The 19,299-nt window shown below is 37.1% G+C and overlaps 1 long non-coding RNA gene across 4 annotated transcripts in view; it reads right to left on the bottom strand.

Annotated features, from left to right (window-relative positions):
* Positions 1-2,035: 2,035 nt before the first annotated feature.
* The window catches only part of LOC108519965 (uncharacterized), a 64,045-nt gene continuing 46,781 nt past the window's right edge, over positions 2,036-19,299 (bottom strand). For 2 of the 4 annotated variants that reach the window (XR_001882783.1, XR_001882785.1), the window contains exons 2-7: positions 13,485-13,607; positions 11,395-11,543; positions 8,574-8,799; positions 5,611-5,724; positions 3,844-4,144; positions 2,036-2,451 (exon numbers count right to left, since the gene is read on the bottom strand). This is a non-coding gene — a long non-coding RNA (uncharacterized LOC108519965). Of the gene's footprint in view, positions 2,452-3,843; positions 4,145-5,610; positions 5,725-8,573; positions 8,800-11,394; positions 11,544-13,484; positions 13,608-16,053; positions 16,139-19,299 lie in introns of those variants that run through there. The other 2 variants (XR_001882786.1, XR_001882784.1) reach the window with 2 other exon arrangements.

The following is a 19,299-nucleotide window of genomic DNA, read 5'->3' as shown; positions in this document are numbered from 1 at the left end:
CAGGTAGCTGGGACTACAGGCGTGCACCATCACACCTGACTAATTTTTGTATTTTTTAGTAGAGATGGTATTTTTCAATGTTGGCCAGGCTGGTCTTGAACTCCCGACCTCAAGGGATCTCCCTGCCTCAGCCTCCCAAAGTGCTGGGATTACAGGCTTGAGCCACTGTACCCAGCCTCTATGTTCCTTCTAAGTACCCAGAACCATGCCACACAGAAAACAGTGTGTAAAAACAGACATAGCCTCTCTTCTTAAAGATCATGTAGTTTAGGTGGAATAGAGGGGGCCAGAAATAGTCAGTTTCCTAAATAATTTCCATTCTTCTTTCTTCCCCGCTAAAAGACTAATTCTTGTCTAGGGAGCAATATGTCCAGCCCAGAAAATAAATGATGATTAGTCTAAACTCATGGTTCCCAAACTGTGTGCCCAGCCCTCAAAGGTGTTAAAGTAAACTCACTGGGGAGGCTATAATATATTCAAATTTTCAAGGGAAATAGAGACTCAACCTCTGGCAGACGGCATGCCCACTATTAGCTTTTAGCTTGGGGTGATTCACAGTTTCCACGTTAGACCATGCTACATTTCTTTAGAATATTATGTCACTGCAAAGCTGGGTTTTCAGGAGTTGCTGTGATAAAAAGCAAGCACTGCCTGGCAAGACATAAGGGTGGCATCATCCTATCTGAGTCCAACGTTTGAGAAGTTGTAGGGTGCCCCACAGGTAGATATAGCCTAGTAGTAACTGTGGTTATCTAAGAATGAACAAGGTATTGCTTTTCTTTCAACTTATGTATCGTAGTTCAAATGGTTATTAAATTGTAAATGAAGCTTTTATGTATTTTTTTGGTACCATGAAAAAAATTATTAAGAACCCAAGGGAGCTGTGAACCAAGAAAGTTTGTGAAACTTTGGTCAAAGCCAATCATGTCAATCCTGTTTCCTGCTTCCCCAGCTTCCTTAAATCTAGGGGTAACTATATGCTCAATTATGGCCTAAGCAGAAATCTGCTGCATACAGTTTTCATAATGGTATGCTGCCATAGATAGTGATTCATCTGATGGAATCACTCAGTGGGGCAGGGGAGGAGGGTCTGAGAGAGCATTTGCTTTCCTGATAAGAGAGCAATGGCAAAGACTGGTACTTGTCTTTCAATAGTCCAATTCCTTTAGAATCCTCAAAGTTTCAGCTAAAGGCCACATATTCCAGCCTCCTTTCCTACTACCTGGGACAAACTGCTTACGCTCTGGCCAAAGGTACATGAGCAGAAATGATGCATGGAAATTCTGGGTTATATTCTTAAAAGGAATGGGCATGCCTCTACTTCTTCTCCCTTTTTAAGTAAAGCCCAGAGAATTTAAATAATTAGCCTTAAATACCCACAGCAGAACTGAGATAAGCATGTCAGATCGCCTTATTTCTAAACCACTGCTCTTCTTATATACTACACTCATTCAGGTCTTGGAAATAGCTGTACTGTAATTCTATATTCAATATGCTAACATGATAAGTTCTCTTTGATATGATGGCATGTTGTTGATTCAAAATGATGATGTGAGAAGTTGACATTGTTATGATGATAGACCATAGTGTTTTTGTTAAGAAACAAGATTTAGTTAGTGGGTCATTTGAGTTTCTTAACCTGTATAGCTAAGAACTAACTCGTGGTATGTTTCTTCTTCAAGAGGCAGGTCATGTGAGACTTGGACAGTTCTATGACTAGGAATTGCAGAAAGGTAGAGCATTAGCCATCACTCTGTGAATGAGGGTTTCTATTAGGGTAAGAATGTGAAAAACATTGCTTTTTATGCTATAAGATGCAGGGAGTTCTTGTTTTACTTTACACGAAACAGCTCAAATAAACATGACATATAGAGACATAAAAACAAATGAACACTTAAGGACAGACATAAATGATAAAATTATAAAATAGCAAAAGATTTTATAAACAGATTAGCAAGGACTGAAAAATCACGCCTGAGATAGTTTAATTGGTAACTAGGTTGTTGGGAACTTTGTAAGAAAACAGTTAAAGGAATTTTAAAACATAATACATTTTATTTCTTTAAAAATATATGACAAAATTTCTTCTACCATCTGCCATGCTCAGATTTATACCACATTATAAAATTATTTAATTCCCTAAAGTACAAAAAAGAATGGCTGAATCTCCAAAGAGTTGATAAGACTGAAGATATGTATAAGGCATGCTTATGTATGCTATTTCAAAGCCATCTACAGGACTTGAGATAGGAATGTTTAGTGTTTGCAAAGCCATAGTCACTGAGCCAGACTTTGTGGTGATCCAGAGATCCTTCCATTTCACAGACCTGTCCTTAACGGCTTCTCCCAATAAAGATTCACAACTTTATCTGTTGGCTGTGGCAGTATGAGAGGATCTTCCTTCAGTACATATACTACAGCTACATTGGAGTAGCCACCCTTAGGAAGTACCTAGGAGAAAAAATACGGGAAGATGATGATCACTAACATTTTCTGAGAGTTACACTTTTAATATTATTTCCTATTAAAATTAGGTCTCTTATGTCATGTGGATGACTACTTCATGTAACTAATTTTATTTTTACACACAAGATTGAAAGTGAATGTATGGTGAATTTATCTAACAGCCAGCTGAAAAAACAGGGACATCCTGCCTATATCTGTCTGTATAAGGTAACATATGAAGAAAATACAAATGAGATTCAATGAACTCAATGTAACAGAAAAACAAATATGTGTTTATTAATAATATTAGTGATTGCTTTCTGAAAATGGCTTTTTATAAGTATCTTAATTCTCCTAAGTGTGAAGCAATCCCACTGGAATGAAAAGAAGTTCTGAGTGGAGAATTGAAGAGCAATTCAATAACTGGACTAAATATCAAAGGTACTAAGAAGCTGGAGATCTGATCTACTGAATCCTACCACTAATTTTCTGCTCTGTCTTCTATCCCCATTCTCCTTCCAAACCTGTGAATAGACCTAGACATACTAACCCTTCCTACATTTTTTTTGAGTCTCACTTTGTTGCCCAGGTTGGAGTGCTGACTGCAACCTCTGCCTCCCAGGCTCAAGTGATTTTCCTGCCTCAGCCTCCTGAGTTGCTGGGATTACAGGCACATGACACAATGCCCAGCTAATTTTTGTATTTTTAGTGGAGACAGGGTTTCCCCAGGTTGGCCAGGCTGTTCTCAAACTCTTGACCTCAGGTGATCTGCCGGCCTCAGCCTCCCAAAGTGCTGGGATTACAGGCATGAGCCACCATGCCCGGCCATACTAACACTTCCTACATTTTGAAAGAGAAAGAGGACTCCAGAAAATTAGCCTTATTCATTAATTCCAAAAATTGTTGTTTTGTAGCATGTAGTTTGCTGTTTGGTTTTGGTGCCTTTCTTTAGGCTGCTAAAGTGTCATGTACTCTGTGGCATTCAGCATTCAGTGTTTGTTAAGTGATATATAAGATGAATTCATAAATAAAAACCCCTGATCAAAGATTAAAGAAAGAAATAAGAATAGCAAAAAAGACTTCTTTCTTTGTAAACATTTACCCATATTATTAATAATAATATAATTGTTAACCCATAATAAGCACCCAGGGAAACTATAATTGGTATAAAAATAAGAAAATTATATAAACAACTATAAAATATGACAGAATATAGGAAGTGAGAAAGCATTACAAGATTTAATGAGAAATGGGATAGAGGGCTCACTGACTAAAAAGCACTACCCTTCTAGCTGGCTAGGTCAACTCTATCACCATCCTTTCCCTCAAATTCATCAGGTTCTCCAAGCACTCTGTTTCTCCAATTTCTCCCTCTTTTTATTTATCCTCGCCCCTTACTTTAGTTCCAGTACATCTTCAAGCCCATGGGTCATCAATCCTTCTTTTGCTAATATCTCAATTTCCCCTGTTGCATTATTCATGTCACACAGCATCTGGTTTTCCACAGTGACCTTCTCTCAGTTCTTCAAAAGTTCCGTCTTCACTCCCACCTCAGGGCCTTTGCATATGTTGTTCCCTCTGCTCCCACTTCACTTAGCTGGACTCTTCGTTCTTCAGATCTCTGTGTAAACCTCACATCAGGGAAGACATTCTTGACTCCCAGCCTAAGGTGTAGGCTTCTAAACACGCTGCACAGACCCTGGAAAACACATGAAACTTGAAATTAGTTATCAACACCACTTTTGTGTTGGATTATAACCTCCATTAGAGTGGGTAATAACTCTGCCCTAGTTATTACTAAATCCTCAGCACTGGTTTATCGCTTGATGTATACCAGGCATTTGATAAACATCTGTGCCATAAATGAAACAGTGAAAGCAGAGGGAGACCCCACACATTCAGCTGGGATGATCAAGGAAGGATTTATGGAGGAGGAGGAGGCCTGTGCGATACGCTTTGGGCAATGTACACAGTAGTGACAAGCAGTGGGAATAATTGGTGCTGAGGCCTGGAGACAAGCAAGTCAGTGGATGCTCAGGGAAGAGTGTAAGGTACATTTTGGCTGTAAAGGATGGACCATTAAGGAGAGTAAAGGAATATATTGGGCTGGAAAAGAAGGTAAGCATAATATGGGGAAGGCAGGCCTGTTTTGGAAATCAATACTTAATTTTGTAGCTGATGCAGAGACAATGAAGGAATACAGTTCACAGGTCAAGCGAAAGAGGAAAGAGAATGTATACAGAAAACTTATTCTTGAACACACAGTGATACTACAGGCAAGAAAAAACAGCAAAAGCCTAAAATGGACTGCTGACTGCATGAAATAACAGAAAAGAAAAGAAGTGATAGAAAGAATTACATGTTTAGGATGGATTGTATAAAGAGTAAAATATTTAACTAAAATATTTGGGGGGAGGCAGGAAAAGAGATAAACCAGCATGCCTCTTGAGGTTCCTGTAAGAGTAATTAGAAAGAATGGAATAATCTAGATGTATACATGGTGAGGGAAAGAAAATAATCAGTTTATTTTGTAACACTATTGTACTAGATTTTTAACATTTTATCTAGAATATAGTAATATTGGGGTAAACACTGTAAATATGTGGCTGAAGATCAATGCAGAATTTCTGCTCTAATGAGATATTATATTTACATTTCTGGTCATTTCCTTAGTCTGTTCACACGCTTGTGTAATATAAAAGTATGTTTTTAAAAAAAGACTGCTTCAAGCCATGAATAAACAATGTGTGTTTTCCTGGATAAATAATTGTACAGAAAATTTGAGGCAATAATCACCAACCCACTTAACCCCCTCCTCCAACTTAAAAGTATTTTATATTAAAACAAACAGAAATGTATTGTGGAAGAGAATACAAGATTCACATGGATTTTTAGAGAACACTCAAATTCCAAGAGATTTTGTACTTGGCAAACTGCTTTAGGGTCTACCTTCCTTGCCTCAATCTCTTACCCTTCAGTTCAAGTTTATTTTGCTAAGAAAATTATCTAAATAGCCTGTCCACATCTATATTGCTGGCAAGTGGCAGAGCAAAAATTTTAAATCAGATCTCTCCAGAGCCTGTACTCTAAACCACTATAGTAGACACTATCCAATAATTTAATGGTCTTTTCATTTTAGTTAACATTATATTTAGCATTACTTACCAAGTAAATGACAACATAAGGCCAAATGCAGGCCGCAGGTATTTTTCAATAATGGATTAGCAGGGGCTCCAAGAATACAACCAGAGCAAGTGATTATTCACAGTGCTTGAGAGGCTGAAGATGGGATTATTGCAGAGAGAAAAAGGTTACACTGTTGTTTCCTTAGTCCACTACTCACAAATTAAATGGTTATGTTACATATTCTTTTAAGACACAAACCATCCTCCAAACTTTTCAAAAACAGAGAGCCTACATCATTTTCCTGTTCAAAACCTTGAAAGCACAGTTTAGAAAGTCCTTCACAATCTGGCTCTAAACTACCCTCCAGCAACTAATTCCCATAGAATCTCAGCTCCAAATACATCAGACTATTTATTAATTAATTAGTTAATATAATTAAAAGTCTTCCTGAAAAGGCAACCTTAAGGTAAAGACTTCAGGATAAGAAAGAGTTGTATAGATTAAAGGAATGAAACCGGGTTGGGAGAAAGAGAATTCCCTGCAAGAACATGCAGAAACAATATCCCATAGGAAGAGAGAGCGAGGCCACTGACAAAAGTTCATTCAGGGAAGATAGTAGGGGTGAAGCTGCAAAGGCAGGTAGGCAGAAGCCAGAAAGAGCACTTTGCAAGGCCCATGCTCCAGTGGGCTTTCCTTCTAGGGAAACGGAAAATCAACGAAAGGTTTTAAGAAAGGAGCGGCATGCTCAGATCAGATCTGTGCTTAAGAAAGTTCACTCTAGATACCCCTTGGAAATCATATTAACACACATTGTGTACCACCATTACTACTTCCAGATGTATGCCCTCCACTGACTTTTACGGGTAAATGTGGAAACTGACTAAGGGGTTTACCTAAGAAAACTGGTTTTGCACTCTCCGGTTTCAAAATATGAAATAATGAAAAGCACAAAGGCTTTCCTCTTAAAATCTCAGAGTGCATGTTAGGGTATTTTTTAAACTTTGGTAACCGTAAGAAGCAAATTACTTTAGAGTACTCCATTTTAAAAACGTTGCATAATACATGAAATGTGATATTACAGCATTACCGACCCACTTTATAATGTTTTTAAAAATGTACTTATTTAAATACAGAAATATGATCAATGAATACAGAATTATATAATCACCAGGAGAACTTACTAGAGTTTTCATAATGGTCTCTTGGCTCTTCTTCTGCTGATATTGGCGCCAAAGAAATTAGGTTATAACTATTGTTTCTTTTTGTGGCTGAAGAGACATTTCCAAGTACAGAATGAATGGAGTTCATTCAGAAGCCTTGCAAATGGGCTGTGGCCCCTTTTTAAATGCATAATAGGCCCAGCAAGGATATTTAGGACAAAATCAAGTTTTACTTTTAACCAGTTGACAATCTTCACATTTTAAAGGAGCTCCACACGCTAGATTTACTTAGGCTTATCTGTTCTTTCATCGCAATTTCTATAGAAGAATATTAAGGATGCCAGAGAGTCACCCATTTAGGGAAGGCAGATAGTTTTTTTCAAAATAACAAGATAAATCATATGTTGCTTAAAACCTAAATTACAGAGAACATAGGAATTTCCAGTAGACTAAACTTATCACAGTGACATGAAACAATAATATTTGAGGAAAAAAAAAAGGGAAAAAAAGAGCTTAGTGGAGAAGCAAGTCACTGGGAAAGGGAAAAAGCTTAAAAGTCATGCATATTTAAAGAAAACTAATGTTTTGTCATTGTTTCAGCCACATCTGAATACATTAGAGTTTAATGTACTTAAAAAAAAATTTTAAAGGCAAAACATACAACAGTTGGGAGACAAAGTGGTTGTAACCCACTTCCTCCACACCCTCTTGACACTTAACATTGATACTTTGTGCGGTCTTTGGCTTATGCAGTATCCTGTCTCATTATGACTGGACTATTAAGAATCAAGTAACTGTCCTTGGGCGTGGTGACAGGTGCCTGAAGTCCCAGCTATTCAGGAGGCTGGGACTGGAGAATCCCTTGAGCTCAGGGACTCGAACCTAGTCTGGACAACATAGTGAGACCCCCTGTCTCTAGAAAACAAATAACAGCCAAAAAAACCGAGACCTAAACACACAAAAGAATCCAAAATCAAATAACGGTCATCAACAATACAATATCCAACTGTAGTTCCTTTTTTTTTTTTTTTTTTTTAACGCACAGAACAACCTTCTGAAGGTGCCAAATTTAAAGATGGTAAAGTAACAGAGAAGTAAACTGTAACCTAATGCTATGGCTTCAGAATAACCCAGTCAAAAGATTTTCAACATGAAAGGAAAGGAATTTAAATTAGTTGCCCTCGAGTTCAATTTTGAAAGATTCTGTATTTTTGTTCCTACTTTGGCAAGGGAACAAATATATTCCTAGATCAGTCCAGGGGTGTAGCTCTTCTTCTCAAAGTAATTTGCAGGTTGGACTACAAAGGAGATACAGTAACCCAGTGAAAATAGAAGCAAGACAGGTTCTTGGCATCTGCTTATGCTGCTGCCTGTATTTCTGCCCACACTGGCTCAGGCCAAACAGTGCAGCATCCAGTGGATGGCTAAGGGACCTGTGTCCTCCACACTTCGCTCACCAGCAGGGAGTCATTATTACTCCTTCACATTGGGTACTTTTGAAGCACTTGATAGAAGCTCTTCTTAATGGAAATATTGAGGATTAAAGAACAATTCTGAGACTGAATCATTCTGTAGGGAAAAAAACACAACTGTCTAAGTCAGGGGAAACTATCTCTGACAGAAGTTTTGCTAAAAGAGAAGACAGCTCCTCTTTTCTACCTGCTTCTCAAGGGCTAAAGGCTGCAGAGAGATATTGCTAATTGATTCCTTCATGTTTTCATTCGGCAAATATTTATCAAACATATCTAGAGCCATATTTTATAAGTATTGTTTAGTTACTGTGTGTATATTCTAAGCATTTTATTATATAATAATATATACTGTCGAAGTAATAGTATTTACCTCACTGGATTGCGAAGAGTACCTAACTCAGTGAGTTGTGAGATAATAAATATAAAGTGCTCATGAACCATAATCCTGGTGCATTGCCATTGCTCAGTAAATGGTCATTCATATTATTGCTGTTACAGAAGCTGCTGATGTAAAGCTTTATTTCTTGGTCCAGAAAGAAGTTACCTTTAATGGAGATATCCAAGGCTAAATAGTAACACTGACATTTGAATAGGATCTGGAAAAAAAAAGAGAAATTTTTGACTCAGAGGGATTTATAAGGTTTTGAACCACCCTAAAACTTAAGATTTCTTGTATGCTGTGGCATTTCTGAAGTTTGTGAAGAGATCTGCACTTTCAAGAATTTAGGCTTCGATGTTGAATTAGGAAATTTGAATCCTGGCTCCATTACTTTTTATTTCTATACTTTAGCTCTCTTATGTGTAAAATGAGGCTAATAATTCTACCTATCCCTCAGAGCTTTTGAGAGAACAATACATGTAAATGCTTAAAATAGTGATTGGTAGTTAGCTAGACATATCTCAGATCACTAATATCATGATCACCAAATGGCAGAATTGATCAATGGGATTTGTGTCTTGTTGCCTCAGATTATCTTTGATTTTCTGTACTCTTTGATGTCTAAGATAATTTTGATTCCTATTATTCTATAGCTAAATATTCTAACATGAAGCAATGACTATCCTTTCTGTTTATAAACTGGAAGGATATCTTACAACACAATATTGAAGGAAAATAACCACACATTGGTAGGTTCAAGGAAAAGAAGAAGAGGAGAAACCATTAGGAAATGAAGCCACCTTGTCCATCTTAGGGGATGCTCACTCCTATCCTTCATTTTGCTTCTTTCAGCTCTGTTTTCCCTGCTTCTCCACTGTGCCTCCAGTCTTAGTCTACATGGTATTTAAGCCAAAAGTCACTCATAACGTTTGTTTGTTTGGCCTCTAAATTTACATTCTTGAGAGACTCCTGGTGGCTTAGTTTGCCCTCTAATAGATTGCTATGGTAACACTTGTTTCCGTTTGTCTACCACTCTCCCTGCATCCTCTTAACTCCAATTTCTGATTTAAAAAAAAAAAAAAAAGGAACCACCTATTTCCTGAGCACAGAGTTACATTGTTGAATCCAGTTGGCTTACACAGATCCTTAGAATTTGAGTCTTAATTGGAGGTGCCTTGGGGTGCTCTGGGTCAAAGAGTTCATGAGTTCTCAATGCTCGAGTCCCCAGAATTGTCCTGGTTTCTAACCTCCTGAAGCTTGCTTGTTCAGTGATACCTTCGATTCTGTGAGCTACTCTAATAATTCTCGTGTTTAAGATAGTCTCTGTTGCATACGTACCATTCTGCTTTTTGCAACCAAAAAACAAACAAACAAACAAACAAACAAATAAAACCTATGTGGCTGAGTTCCCTTGGGGGAATTTAATCAGCTGTGGTCAAGTAGGGGCTTATTCAAGACAAATTAATCTGGAGGAGATGTTAAGGGTGGTGATTTGATATATCCATAACAGGGGAAAATGGTGGTTATAAGAAAAGAATCAGACTTGTACCTACATCTACTACAGTCTTAGCAGAATAGAACAAACCCCATTTAATTAAATTCCATTTAAGTCAATAGGCATTATAATTAGGCATTCGCTAGACAAGCACTCAGGGGATATTTAGATGGGTAAGGCTAAAATTTCGCTCTCAAGTAATGGCTAGTCTGGGGGAAGACTACATGTACACATATAAGTATAATACAAGGCAAGATATGCTGACTACTGTGATAAGATAAAAACATGGAGGAAAGAACAATTAATTTGGGTTATGGCATTAGCCAAACAGGTCAGCCTACTGAAAGATTCAAATAGCATGTTGCAAGTCACCAATACAAAGGAGAGAAGGAGCCCTTTTAAAGAGTTGTGGCATTTTCAGATCTTGAGTAACATACAAATGGAGAAAGACTCCTCAGGTTTGTAGGCACTTCAGAAATATTGCTTTCTCACTTTTTACCTCATTTAAGTACAGGTCTAAGTAAAGGTCTGTAGAGGCAAAAATCCTTTCTTACCAATAAGTGAGTCCTTCCCTAACCCTAGTCTTGGGCTGGTAGGAAGTATCCCTATTCAGTGTCCCATTTCCTCACCAAGGTTGTTTTCCATTCCTGAGTTAGTTCAACAAGGGGAAAATCTGGATTAATGGCCCCCATGTCTTTGAAGTGAAGAAATGTACGTCATTTTTCTCAGATCTTAAATCTGGTGACTCAGCACAAATTCTAGCCTCGCATGTATCCCTCAATCAGACTGAGTATCCATTGCATGAACAATGACCCACGGACACCAGTGTAACCCCTGCCTCCTCACCTCCTGCACTGGCCCTGCAGAACTAAGATTCTGCCTTTTATGTAGCCCTTTTGCCTGAGACGAAGTTATCCTAATTCTTGGCAGTCTTCTCTCTGGTTATGACAGTGGAGTCTCTACCATGTGTTTTAAATCCTACTTCAACAAGCAATTCTGTTAGAACCTGACTAATAGCGTCCTTACAATTGAGTAGGTGTTGGCAAACTTCTTTAAAGAGCCAGATTAGCATATATTCTAGGCTTTGAGGGCCAGAAGGTTTCTGTCACAAGTGTTCTGGTATTTTAAGTCCTAAAGCAGCCATAGACCACACTTAAATGAATGGGTGGAGCTGTATTCTAATAAAACTTCACTTATAAAAAGAGGCAATGATTTGGTCCTTGAGTATAGTTTGAAGACCCCCTACTTTTGAGCATCACTGTTCATGCATTCAGAATTCCTTATTACCATGACCCATCTATTTGTGAGAAAGCTCACCTTAATCTTTCCCAATCCTTCTTTATTTGCAAAGGCATAGGCTTGCCCATCTCACAGTTAACAATATTCAAGATGTCCATGTACCTTACTTCAGTTCCTGGTATACTCCAGAGCCCACGTGAACATTTATGTGTACTCTATCATTCCATCTAGAGCCAAAGTAAAAAAAAGAGAAGCCAGAAGTAGTGGCATGTATATAGTTATCAGCAGTTTGAGGAGGAAAAAAAAAGAAAATAACCTAGCCTAAAAGAAGTAGCTGTTGCTTCTGGAACAAGAGGAAAGGAGAAAAGTTATAAGACAACAATCTGTTATATTCTGCAGGGAGCAGAGATACCTTGGCCAAAAGTAAAGAAAATTGTAACTCTTTAGACAATGAGAAGAAAACTGAGGTTCATAAAAGTTAAATGAGAGTTCCACATAGGCCTATTAAGGAATTCCTGCTAATTATATTCATCTTGAAGCAAAGGTAGAAGATGTATTGCAATATCCCAAATTGGAAATCTAAATATATTTTCTGAATAAAGTTGTTAAATAGAGTGATTTTTAAAAATGTAGTAGTAGGTTTAATAGGAATTTGTAAGTGGCACAAACCACAGTAATAACTGCTATTTAGTTAAGTGACAGTGTATTGGACTTTTTTTTTTTTCCTGATTTTACCATCTAATATTCATTCCCCTTTCTTTTGGTAATACTATCAACAATTTTCTTTGGACAACCATGCTTCCTGTGCCTTCGGTCCCCCTGCTTTGGATTGAGCTGAAACTATCCCATTCCAGGGACAGGCATGTGATCTAACAAACTATTGAACCCCCCTGAATTTACAGTTGTTTTAGGAATAGAAACGTGCAAGTTTGTCTCATCAAAGTGAGGCCAAGACTTCCATAGGTATTTCTGGGGAGAGTTGCTCTTTTTTATGTTATATTAGACACTGGCAAGATGTGTAAGTTTAGAGTTGCTAAAGGATGACATTAGGAAATAACTTCTTTGACAGTTAAAGCAAGTATTAAGAAAAACAGGCTGGAGAAATGCAGAGCCAAGTCCTGAGAATATTGTTTGAACCCTTAATATTTCAGTAATGAGTTAATTTTTTTAGCGAATTTCTTTTATCATTCCCTTTCTCCTTCCATTATTCTCTCCTTCCATCCCTCCCTCTTTCCTTCCCTTTTATCCCTGCAACTGAGAGTTGTAAAAGAAAGTAAAATAACACAACTTATTTTATGTGAGTATATATAGCTTTCCTTTAACTCACAAAACAATCCTATGAGTGATTATAATTACTCGGTCAACTGAGGAATTGCACAGTATGCCGCTGGTCATGCTATGCATAGTATGCGATTCCTCAGTTGACTTCAAAGCTACGATTCAACCTCAGGCCAGTATGACTCAAAGCAGGTGATCCTCACTATACTCCCTGCCCTCAGGTAAAAAGGCTTCTAAGGGAACTAAGCTTCTAGGTCTCAACAATTCATATCTACTTCTAATTTAGGGGCCATCTCTATACTAGGGGCATAATGTGATGACAATAGATCGACTTTGGCCAGTGATGTGAAAATAAATGTACTTTTGAAAATGCAGTGACTCCTTGACAGGTGCCCTTTAGAATACTGGTGAATGGCTGTTATAGACAAGTCATTTCTGAAAGGTATTATTATAAGGCAAACTGCATTTTCCACTTTTATCCCATACCTAATGTCAGGGATATGTTCTAAGAGAAAACTTGTATTCTCATTCATTCTGCAACAAACATTTAAAGACATTTAGAGCTCACCAGGCATTGGAGAAATGTATTGGGCTGCCTAGAACAACAACTTAGACCAACATTTGCATGTTTCCATCCCAGAAACGCTTGTAGGCCCAGGGTGGTTCAATATTTTGATTGTCCAAACCTGAATCATCTACCTATCCCTGGAATTAGGGATGATTTCAGTTCAATCCAAAGGACAGGAAGGCCATTTGAGATTGATAAGCCATCTTATGTTCCCGGTATCTGTCTGAAATAATTATATCCTGAGAGTTCTTACAGTGTGAAGCTTTCTTCTACATGTAAAATTTCACAGGGAACCATGTTTTTCAAACAAAGGCATAAGTACCTGAGAGACAGTACAGAATATGATTAACAGGGCTGGCACTGAAGTTCAAGTCCAATCTCTTCTCAGCTGCATGACCTTGAGAGAGTTTTATTTAACATCTCTGTGCTTCTTCATTTTCCTTGTCTGTAAAATGGGAATGATAATAATCGTACCATTATTTGTTAGTTCCCCATCCTCCCCTAAGTTTCTCAACTAAATGAACTATTGAGTTGCTATCTAGTTTTTAATTTGAATATTAATAGATTATATTCACTTATATTGTGAATAACTGAACATGTTTCACTTATTTCTCTTATCTCTGTCACAATCTTTTATGAATACATGCAAATATGCTACATAAGTTAGCTCTAAAAATGAGCAACTTGTAATACATGCCCAGCATTGTAATGTAAGTTAAGTGATATTTTATTAGGGAGCAACTAAAGATTTTATCATATAAAATAAATAAGGAAATTTATCAAGATAGTTTTCATCATAAAATATATTTTTAAATACCTTTCTTCCCAAATTTTCTATTAAATTTGACCTAGTCATATGATTTACATAAATTATATTAGGAAAACTGAAGCTAATTATCTGAAACCATTTAAAGTATGGCTATTTCAGAACAATAATATGAGTATCATTTAAACAATGTTATAGTATGCACACACATATCTGTCTTTCTATCTAGCTTAGGGGTGGGAGGACAGACTGAGGCAACAGGGAAATCTCTCAAGTTAGTTTAGAAGTCAGAGAAATTTCCCTTTCCCTTTTCATCAGAAAAAAATAGAACAGATCATTGGAATCTATTTCAAACAAATAAAATCTTTCCTAGTGTTTCTGAAATGCAAAGGCTAAAGTGTCTAAATTGTCACACAGAAAACCATATGACTCAGATTCCTAACACAGTTTCATGAATGAAGAGCTGAACCACTTTGTTATATACAAAGGACTAGATAAATGCCAGAGAAATGCTATACTCCTGGGGATTAATTCTTTTATTACTATTTAACTAAGTTGTCCTAATGATTTATCAGTTCAAATGTGATATTAAATGCTATATTATATGTTGCTCCATACTTGATTTTAAATGAATCAAATGCTTAATTACAGTATTTGGAATTTTTTTGTTATTTTCAAAGGCTTTTTAAGGTTTTTATATACTTGATAGTAAGCTGAACACTTAGGTTAGCTTCAGTTACACAATTGTAAGATTTTTACTATACAAATATTCTTTTAGAATTGAAATTTATACCAACTTTTGCATGTTTTCATCTCTTAAACAATTGTAGGTACAGGGAAGGGGGGTTCAATATTTTTATTGTTCAAACCTAGATCACATACACACCCCTGAAATCAGAGTACACACAGCTGATGTTCAGAGTGTAGACAGCTGTCTAAACAATAAGAACTCTATGTATCAGGACAGGTGCTGTTGTTACCCTCCAAATCTACAACACAAGTGTTGATTTATAAAAGATTTGGAGGGATAAGGTTTAAACATTAAAACAACAAGCAAATATCCCAGTAAAACAAAGCTGAAAATTTCAATTCATTCCTTACCCAAGAATCAACTATTCAATGAAAAATTTCAAGAAAAGTATAGGGGTTGTCCACTGCTTTGGAAGTATTTTGATAACACATAATAATATCCAACTGTGGAAATTTATCACAGCTACCTAAGAAGCTCAAGGTACCACTTCAAAGCATTACCAAGAATCACCTAGCATATTTCCAAAACCTGAAGAATCAACTTAATTTACAAATTGTTAGACTATGAGTTTCTTCGAGACATGGACCACGTTTCTACTCATGGTTTGCTGGTACCTTGCACACATTAGGCACTGAGTATGTGAAGGAGCATGGCAGACTGAAGTCCTACACCTACCAGAAGAAAGACCACACACCCTTGTAGTCACATAGCTCCAACCTATTGGCCTAAAATCAATGGCCGGATGATCAAAAGCAGTGGTTCCCAATTGGGGATGATTTTATCCTCCAGGGATATTTGGCAATGTCTAGAGTCATTTTTGAATGTCAGAGCTGTGCAGGGGTGCTGTCATTTAGTAGGTAGAGGCCAGGGATGCTGCCAAACATCCTACAGCACACTGGACAGCCCACACAACAAATAATTATCTGGCTGGAGATGTCAGTAGAGCTGAGGTTCAGAAACCCTGATCTAAAAGTTAATTGAATATTTGGCTGGGCACAGTGGCTCATGCCTGTAATCCCAGCAATTTGGGAGGTCAAAGTGGGTGGATCACTTGAGGTTATGAGTTTGAGACTAGCCTGGCCAACATGGTGAAACCCCATCTCTACTAAAAATACAAAAATTAGCCAGGCATGGTGGTGCACGCCTGTAGTTCCACCTACTCAGGAGGCTGAGGCACGAGAATCACTTGAACCCGGGAGGCAGAGGTTGCAGGGAGCCGAATCATGCCACTGCACTCCAGCCTGGGTGACAGAGTGAGACTCTATCTCAAAAATAAATAAATAGATAAATAAATAAATAAAATAAAATAAAAGTTAACTGAATATTCATAATGGCATCAGACAGTCAGACAGAGTGGAACTCACTAAAATATACCTTAAGTTTAAAAAGTTTCATTGCAAGATTCAGTACTCATCCTCCAAAGGAGAAAAGCTGCTGGAATGAAAATGTGGAAGTAGAATGAAAAGCCTTCCATTTTCTCTCAATGAACACAATTTTTCATACATTTTCATGTTTATCACCACACGTGATATTCAGGAACTGTGGAAGAACATAAGTGATAATGATAGGTTGATACATAAGGAGTCTCATGTCACCTAGAAAGTAGATTGAATTTTGTTAATGAGACATTTAAAGAGGTCAAATATGGAAGGGCTAGATTTGTATTCAATATCTAGCATAAGAATAGTGAAACAGGAAAGGTAAAGGTGATAATGGTAAAGGAGGCAGTTAACATCTTTTGTGTCCCCTCAATCTGCCAGATACAATGCTACAACACCTTATGTGTATTCTCATTTGACTGGTAAGATCTATCAATCTCAGAAGTTAAGTGTTCCAGAAAGTATACGATTTGATCATTTCTATAAAATTGTACTATAATTTCCATTTTACAAGTCTCACTCCTCCACTAGACTGGGGCCTNGTTGATACATAAGGAGTCTCATGTCACCTAGAAAGTAGATTGAATTTTGTTAATGAGACATTTAAAGAGGTCAAATATGGAAGGGCTAGATTTGTATTCAATATCTAGCATAAGAATAGTGAAACAGGAAAGGTAAAGGTGATAATGGTAAAGGAGGCAGTTAACATCTTTTGTGTCCCCTCAATCTGCCAGATACAATGCTACAACACCTTATGTGTATTCTCATTTGACTGGTAAGATCTATCAATCTCAGAAGTTAAGTGTTCCAGAAAGTATACGATTTGATCATTTCTATAAAAATTGTACTATAATTTCCATTTTACAAGTCTCACTCCTCCACTAGACTGGGGCCTTCTGGAGGGTAGGTTCCAGAAGGAACCTACCCTCCAGAAGGCCCCAGTCTAGTGGAGTGGGACTCGTAAAACAGACTGATAAAGTAGAAGTCCTAATGATGTCTTATTTATCATTAGGAATTATTCATCATTAGGACTTATTCATTATTAGGACTCCTACTATACCACCAAATAGGCCTTTCATTAGAGATTCTTTAAGTGAATATGAGTAACACTGTGCAACAAAACAAAAATCTAGGGAAAACCATCTAAAGTCCTTCAAATTCTAAGGAGAAGAGAGGTTATCATAAGTCTAGTCTGTGAGTTCTTCCATGAGGAAGATACTTCATTATCTCTGTATTCACAGCTACTAGTGAAGAGTCTAACACACAGCAATTAATGAGAATATTTTAACTTGAACTTGGGACTGTAAATATTTTCAAAAGTGTTTCCAAGAAAGGGAAATGTGATCCTCTCCTTTACATGGATCTTGACTCAGCAAATAGTTACTTCTTTTTCTCACGTGTACTTGTTTACAACTCTGTGTGGTTCCTGCCATTTACTGCTCAGTTCTGATAATAACAATGAATGGCACTCAGACAAGGTCAAAGGGAGGCAACATTTTGCTTGAGCGATTTCTTTATTCAGCTATATATTATATGTGAGTGTGGATGCAGAGTGGGTTACAGAAGTAATGACAAATACTCCTTCCTTAATTCTAACACAGAGATCTACAGCTGCCTTATTAGATTATTGCCTTATCTGGGGAACCATCCTTGGTGCTGCAGTGGATACTGTGGAAAAAGGAGGAAGCAAAGAAGTGAAAACAAGATAGATGTGCCAAGTCAGGAACTACATTACAATTTTGAGTATATTATTCAGATACCACCATGAATCAATACTCCCGATGTTTTATTAACGAAGACTTACATCTCTTCCCTTTTATAGCCACTCAAAAAAGATCTCACTAAACTTCAAAAATCAAGCATATTGGCATAATAACAGCAACTATTAAGAATTTGCTTGCTATTTTTTTGACTTAGAAAAGATGTTTTCTTCATTAGCTTCATGAACTAATATTTATGAAGTACTCTCATGTATTGTACATGCATATCTGTCATATACTACTCTGAGAAAGTTAGGGAAGTTTCTACCCTGTGAGGTTTTTTGTGTGTCTTGCAGGGAATGAAGGAGAGTTAAAAAAAGGTCATATTCTCTCCCTCTCAACTGTCATAATCAAAAATACTATAGCAGGGCACAGTGGCAAGTGCCTGTAGTCCCAGCTACTCGGGAGGCTGAGGCTGGAGGATCATTTGAGCCCAGGAGTTCAAGACCAGCCTGGGCAACACAGTGAGACCCTGTCTCTAAAATATAATATATATATATTATATTACTGTATATATATATATATATTACTGTAACTTAACAATAGCATAGATCTGACCAAACCAAATGATGAATATACAGAATATGGAGTGGGTGAGTAAACATAAAATATCACTTTCACAATTCTTTTTAACACAAATGATTTCTAAATTTACCAATTCTAAGATGAAAAGAAAAATGTCCCTTAGATAAGCTCTGGTCACCTAGGGTCAGTTTCCAACAACAGATTCCTTCTCAGTGTACTACCCAATAGTGGGAAGACCCCAAAGTGGACAGCCGGAGAGCTGCAACACATGCAAAACACTTGCAACCCTTCTTGTTTTCTTATTTTTCCTGTTTTCGTTGGCAGAATTTTTTCCCTGCTCAAAGCAGAGTGGCAAATGAAAGCAGCTGCCCAAAGTGGAGGAATTTCAAAGACCAGAGAAGAAAGAGAAAGGAGGTGGGGGTCAAATGAGGAAAACAACTGAAGACAACACCAAGACTTTTGGCAACTCTGCCTTGTATGAAAGTCTAAAGCGGAAAACACATTTGTGGACAGATGGACTGATGGCAGCTTTGGGCAAAGCAATACAGCAATATGCTTTCAAGTGACTTAACAACTGAGTATTATATTTTTAAACAGACTTGAAAACTTATAACAATCCCAAAGCAAGAAATATTTCTAAATATTTTCCTCTGAACTTCTGATGGTCACTTTTTTGGTTCCTGTCATATATTTGTTCATGTTTCTGAATCATGCTACAGATGAAAATCTTTAAATAACTTTAAAGTTATTGCATGAGTTTCCTTGGCTTTCATTACTTAAAGATTATCAGGAAAATACAGGTGTAGTTATTTTGGAGTCTGACTTCAATAGGTACATTTAGAAGAATCGTGTATATTTAGCATTTATTTTTTAACTACAAGGTTTAGTGCTTCATTAGATATTAAAATTTAATCTTGAAATTCTTACAAAAGGATTATAGTTAAATAGTCATTGCA

The sequence above is a fragment of the Rhinopithecus bieti genome, unplaced genomic scaffold (assembly GCF_001698545.2).
Source record: "Rhinopithecus bieti isolate Rb0 unplaced genomic scaffold, ASM169854v2 scaffold_49953, whole genome shotgun sequence".
Taxonomy (NCBI): Eukaryota; Metazoa; Chordata; class Mammalia; order Primates; family Cercopithecidae; genus Rhinopithecus; species Rhinopithecus bieti.
Note: the sequence above shows the minus strand (reverse complement) of the source record. Positions and strands in the feature narration are given on the sequence as shown.